We start from the raw sequence: 7,232 nt of genomic DNA on the forward strand, positions 1-7,232 counted from the left end.
GTATTTCCTCCTGCAGGCCGTGTCTAGATGCTTCTAATCCCTCCTCCAAATTTAGATGGGATGTTTCTGGCTCTTCCTCATGGAGGTGATTTATGGCTATTTCAAGCCACTTTTTCACATAGTTTAGATGCCACAGGATTGCTGAAGCTCTTGCAAGTTTTTGAAGGATTGCTGAAGTGAGAGGCTTACTAAAGATCCTAGAATCCATTATATTCTCCACGCATCCTTCAGAATGTTGATTTCTTTAATAACTTTACAAACCATCTTAGGGTACTTTGCGACTTTGCTTCAGAATTCAATAGATTTTGAATGGCTTGAACAGATGCTTCAAGCCATTCCGCTGGTGTCAAAGCACATGTTTTTGGCCCTCTCAGTTCCATATGTTTTAGGGATATCTCCAGCCAATTAGCCACATCCCCCATGAATTCTTCAGGATGTTCCTTCTCAAACGTGATCCAGGAATTCACAAGCCATGTTCTCAGGGAGACACTAGATCCTGGTTGGTAGGACTTTTCATTAAGGTTTTTACGACATTTTTGCAGCCACTGCAATACATTTCGCCTGGATTCTTTTGTGGTTTTAGTTTTAAGTTTCTGCAGACAGGCTTTAAGCCATTGTTTATTTAGTTCATGTCTGTCCCGATGACGCTTCATCTTCTCAAGAGGTTCTTGCATGTTTTCTGCCGTTGTACTATCCACAGTTCTTTGCCAGGGACTCATGAAGCCTCTGTTGAAATCTCTACTGCTTGATGACCCCACCTGGTTCCTGTATATCAATGGCAAGCTGTCCTTCCTCTGTGGTTTCTCTCTAGAAAAATCAAAAGGTTACATATGAATCTGGATCAACTAAAAATATTCTTAGTTATCAGTAATGGGAACTGCTTTGATTTCAGGAAACTCTTACTTCAAATGTATATCAATATTTTTGGGTGGTGGGGGGAGAGATGTTAAAGGACGTCTTCTATACATACCTTTTGAAAAATCCAACTCACTTCCAGAAGACTTACTTTTAGATTTGTATATGTAGGACTAAATGTGTAATGAGCCATAATTCATAAATTTTCAGTCTTTTAGTTTTTGGTGTGGGAGGGGGATATTACTTTGAAAACTTGATCAATAACTGAAGAGTGTTACATGTAACATTTAGCTAATAATATTAAGTTACATTGTCCTAAAACCTCCATTGAAAAGGCCTGGAAAAAGCCTCTGGAGCCTGGATCGGGCCGTGCAGTGTTGCAAAAGCTTTCCCCGGCCTTAGATCCAGGCTGCAGTGACCTGCAAAAGCATTTGGGAGTCCAGATCAGGCGGTGGGGGGGCGTTAAAGCCTCCCACGGCTTTAGATCCGGGCCCCAGCAGCCTGGAAAAGGTCTCCGGAGCCCCAATCCAGCCTCTGGAGACACACAGAAGCATTTTCCAGCTTCGGGTCTGTTCTCTGTTGCAGAGAACAGAGGCCTAAAGTACCATGAGATCACGAGAGATCAGTAGCGTGAGATCTCGCCCCACTGATCTCGTGTGATCTTGCATTACTTTAGGCCTCCATTCTCTGCGAATGCACCGAAGGCCTGGAGCAGCCAAGAAAGAGAAGGATCTCGATCTTTGCAGGATGAGTATTGAAGGGCTGGTGCCTAGAGAGACCCGGGTTGGAGTGGGGAGGGAGGGAATAACCAGAGTGAATGTTGCAAAGCCACTGTGGTCACTCGTAAGGGCGAACGACTGCTGTGGTGCTACAATATTCGTAACTTTGGGACTTGCTCCTAAGTACTCGGGGGTGCTCATCACGTAACTTTGAACGAGCGTTAAGTGAACGCTCATAACTTGGAGATTTCCTGTAACAATATTATGCATAGTAGAGCTTTTTTTTCTTTTGGAAGTTTATTTTATAGAATTGTGGATGTCTGTAATACAATAAATTTGGTAGTAAATGTTCACATGTGGCATGCAGAAATGATGAATTTTAAGGCTCTGGTTTATGAGAAGTGGTATTTAACTACTGCAATAATCAAGTTTACTAGCGTGTAATATGAAAGTAGTAATATGAAAGAAGACAAACCGCTAATTTTTCTATTAAGTGGTGATAACTGCTTATTATGCTGTGGATGTGACATTTCAATTTTATTTTTTTATAACCTGAGTTTCTACAATGTGAAGGAAACTTTTTAAACCTGTTAAAATGACACAGTAAGAACACCTGTCTGGAAATTCACACTACTGAATGAAATGTATGGAATTTACAGACATTTCTAAAATTTTGTTTTCACTTTTCATTATGGGGTACTGAGAATAAAGAATAACGATAAAGAGAAGTGGGATGCACCAGAGCTAAATTTCAAGTGTTGCTGCAAAGGGTCTGAATACTTATTCCAATATGATATTTCGTGTTTTTTTCTTTTTAATAAATATACAGAAGTTTCTAAAATTCTGTTTTCACTTTCTCAATATGAGGTACAGAGTGTAGATTAATAAGAAAAAAACAAATTTCAACAACTGTAGCATAAGGATGCACATAACAAAATTAAGAAAAATGAAAGAAATCTAAATATTTCTCAACGCACTATATTTTCATTAATTTAGTATACTGGCTAAAATTACACATTACCTCAAGATGTCGAGGTTTATCCAATCTCCTCAGCTGACAATACAGCTGTAGATTTTCTTTCTGAAATATTGACAAAATATTCTAATATTAGCCACTTTGGCATAAAGCCTAAGGGGTCAGTGATAACTGTCATTCTAATCAACTATCATGTCCAATCAATTTAATTAGCCAAAGGTGGACTCCAATCAAGGTGTAGAAACATGTCAGCAACGATAAAGAGAAATGGGGTGCACCAGAGTTAAATTTCAAGTGTTACTGCAAAGGGTCTGAATACTTATTCCAATGTTGATATTTCAGTTTTTTCATTTTAATAAATTTACAGAGATTTCTAAGATTCTGTTTTCACATTGTCATTGTGGGGTACTGAGTATAATTAATGAAAAAAAAATGAATTTCAACAACTATAGAATCAGGCTGCCGCATAACAAAATTGACAAAAGTGAAGGAAGTCTGAATAGTTCTGGGTGCACTATGTTTTCGTTGTTAATGTAGTATACTGGCTACAATTATACATTACATACCTCCAGATGTCTTAATTCCTCCGTCCGGTCTGGAAGAACGGGGCGTTCAAAATTTTCTTTCTGAAATATTGAAAAAATATTCTATTTTAAAAAGACAAACTTACTGACAGTGATTAAAGAGCCTTGAAATTAGGTAAAACTTAAAAACAGGACTTGGAAATGTATAAGTAAAATTATATTGATAAATGTATTGATTGATTGAGCTATAATTAGAAACGTATTAACTTGAATGTGATATAATAAGGGAAATAGGGAACTTTTAATGATGCAACCTGAGATATGTATGAAAGATTTTGCTACTGGACTACCCAGTCACCACGCTGCTTCCTAAAAATCTGGATGTAAAATTGAAAAATTAATAAAAGTTGTTATAGTAAAAAAAAGAAGTTGGGCCCATTATTTATACAACAATATATTACATACCCCTTTGAGTCGCCTTGCTTCCTCTGTATGTGCTGGGACTTTTAAAGTTTTCTTCCTGAAATATTGACAAAATATTCTATTTTAAAAAGATAAACTTATACTGATTAAAAAGTCTTTTTTTTCTAAAACTAAAACCTTTATCTTTACTTAGTACTTTGTTGAAGCACCTTTGGCAGGAATTACAGCCTTGAGTCTTTTGGGGTAGAGCACGATAATTTTCCCACACCTGGATGGAGGATTTTCTGCCATTCTTCCTTGCAATTCCTTTCAAGCTCAGTCAGATGGGATGGCAACCATCGATGGGCAGCCATTTTCAGGTCTCCAGAAATATTTAATAGGATTCAAGTCAGGGCTCTGGGTGGGCCACTCTAAGACATTCACAGAATTGTCCCTAAGTCAATCCTTTTGTCAGGGCCCATCCTAAGAAAACAGAACTCGTGGAAGCAGTTTCTTCCAAAAGAAACTTTTATTAGGAGAAGCTGATAGCAGGCATAATAGACAGGATCTGAGGATTTTCCATTCAGATCAATAGGTTAAAAGTGTCCCAAGCAAACCCCACCCCTAAGTTCACCCGGTCAGTTCACATGGGCCAATCCCCAGGTGTTAAGTCCGTTGTGGGAAAGAGCAGATAACGCCAGGCAGTCTTGGTTGCAGAGATGCCTTCCGAACGTGGAGATAAAGCAGTTGCCGGGGGCGCATTCCTTCTCCCCCCCCTTTCTAGCTGACATCAAGGGGAAAGATAGTTCACAGAGGAAGCATGCAGAAACAGCAAAGTGTTACAGTGTAGCGATAGAGGAAACCAGAGCAACAACCTGCAGTGCTTTCCCCCCCCTCCTCTCCAGGAGCATGGCAGAACCCAAAAGTATAGAGCAGTGATGGCGAACCTTTTAGAGACCGAGTGCCCAAACTGCAACCCCAAACCCACTTATGCATCATCGGGTGCCAGGTGGGTGTAGCCGATTGGCTGGGTGTGGCCAATTGGGGAGATGGCCCATTGGGTGGGCATGGCTACGGTGGTAATGGCAGACTGGGTGGGACTAAAAAGTTTAATCAATCAATTCCAACTTTGCAAGATATTTTTTTCCTGCGAGAAGTTGAAATTGACTGATTGATTGAATCTTTTTTTTTTTTTGCACACGGCGGTGGAGGCCTAAAGTGAAAAGGTTTTATAAAACCCAGCTGAAGGCCTAGGACTGGGGCGATGGCACGCGTACCCACAGAGAAGGCTCTGAGTGCTGCTTCTGGCACCCGTGTCATAGGTTCGCTACCACTGGTATAGAGTAGAGTTTGAGTTAAAGATAGAAAAGAGCCCCTCTTAGAATATGGGTTCTGACATTTTTACTGTGTTATCTGTGTGTTTAGGATCGTTGTCATGTTTGAAAGTGAACCTTCGACCCAGTTTGAGGTCCTGAGCGCTATGCAACAGGTTTTAGAGTAGAATAACAAAGTTGGAAGGGACCTTGGATGCCTCAGGTGCTTTGGAGAATAGTCTGACTTCCTCTTCTTTGTGGCAACCTCTGAGATATTGGAACACTGCTATGATGTCACCCCTAGTCCTTCTTTTCATTAAACTAGGCACACCCAATTCCAGCAACCATTCGTTATATGTTTTAGCCTCCATTCCCCTAATTATCTTTGTTGCTCTTCTCTCCACTTTTTCTAAAGTCTCAACATCTTTTTTACATCGTGGTGACTAAAACTGGATGCAATATTCCAAGTGTGGCCTTACCAAGGCATTATAAAGTAGCATTAACACTTCAGGTGATCTTGATTCTATCCCTCTGTTAATGCAGCCTAGAATCGTGTTGGCTTTTTTGGCAGCTTCACCACAATGCTGGCTCATATCTAAGTGATTGTCCACTAGGACTCTGAGATCCCTCTCACAGTTACTACTATTGAGCCACATACCACCTAGAGCAGTGATGGCAAACCTTTTAGAGACCGAGTGCCCAAACTGCAACCCAAAACCCACTTATGCATTGTTGGATGCCGGGTGAGTGTGGCCCACTGGGTGGGTGTGGCCAATTGGGTGGGCATGGCTGTGGTGGTAACGGCAGACTGGGTGGGACTAAAAAGTTCAATCAATTCCAACTTTGCAAGATCTTTTTTTTTCCCCGCGAGAAGTTGAAATTGACTGATTGAACCTTTTTTTTTTTTGCACATAGTGGCAAAGGCCTAAAGCGAAAAGGTTTTATAAAACCCAGCTGAAGGCCTAGGACTGGGGCAACGGTGTGCATGCCCACAGAGAGGGCTCTGAGTGCCGCCTCTGGCACTCGTGCCATAGGTTCGCCACCACTGACCTAGAGACTCCAGGTCTCTCTTTGCTTTCCTTTCATTTGTCTGTGTTTAATTCTTAGGGCCTGGCTGGACAAATCCCTGCAGTTTTCTTGGCAGGGTTTTTCAGCAGTGCTTTGGCATTGCTAACTTTCTAGGGTTGAATGTGACTGTCCCAAGGTCATCTAGCTGGCTTGTGCCTGAAGTGGGATGAGAACACCGGGTCACCCGGTTTCTAACCTCATGCACTAACCATGATACCAAACTGGCTTTCTTGGATAGATAACGTAAGTTAAAAATGTATTACAAAAATACACCACAGAAGAAAAACCTATAATGGCAACTGAGGACAAATATAAACCACAATGATCTATCTATCTATCTATCTATCTATCTATCTATCTATCTATCTATCTATCTATCTATCTATCTATCTATCTATCTATCATCTATCTATCTAATATCCATCTCTGTATCTATTTAAAATTTCTATAGGGCCCAAGTGTTTTCTCCTACCTTCCTTCTCCTGCCTTCCATTGTCAAAAGCTGTTAACTAGAAAATAAAGATAAAGATTAAGGTTACAGTGCATAATAGTTTTTAGATTTTTTTTTGAAAATTAGAATGTATGTTTTGAGAGACAATGTGCAGAACACTAAATAATACTCTAAATGTATTTGCCCTCCAGATCCTTAGGACAATTGTTGCACAGCCAGGGCAATTTAAAATAACATTGGTCGCCCTTCAGCTCATGGCAGTTTAGGGGAGATTTGGTATCCTCTTGCTTGAGATGTATGCTTTTTAGGCTATGATTTTCTTTAATTTACTTAATACTAAAGCTTAAGAGCTCTTTATTTGCTGATGTGCTGATTGTGTCAGAATCCAAAAGGACCCATTTCCTGGACACCCGGTCGCTACCCTCATCCTGCCCAATCCAGCCCCTGGCTTTTGGTCTTCGGGAAGGGCCTGGACCACGGCTGTGTCATAGAGGCTGGGCGTCTGGGAGTAGAAGGGAGCCTTTTCAAGGCTTGCACTCAATGGGATATCTGCTTCTATTTTACGTGGCTAATTTTGGGAGATCTTTGGGAAGCTCTCGGCTGCCTCACGAACTTTCTTCTGCCGTGGTCGGTTGCTGCACCTTTGTGCCTTCGCTGCTTTGGGCCGTGAATGATGCAGAGAGATGTCCTTTGCTTCCCTTCCTTTCTTCTTCAGTCTGGAGTCAAGGCAAGTGACTTAAAGGGGTTGTCTCCCTCTTTCCAGGCAGGCAGGCAGGCAGGTAAATGGGATTTACAAAGGGAGAGAGATTAGAGAGCAGGGCGGGGAGTTTAGTTTTACCGTCTCATGGGGTGGGGATGGGGAGACCAGTTTGTTTGGAATAGTCACAGAGAATCCAAGGGCTGGAGGGAACCTCAGAAGTCATA

This window comes from Protobothrops mucrosquamatus, unplaced genomic scaffold (assembly GCF_001527695.2).
Source record: "Protobothrops mucrosquamatus isolate PMUCROS unplaced genomic scaffold, P.Mucros_1.0 scaffold2330, whole genome shotgun sequence".
NCBI lineage: Eukaryota > Metazoa > Chordata > Lepidosauria > Squamata > Viperidae > Protobothrops > Protobothrops mucrosquamatus.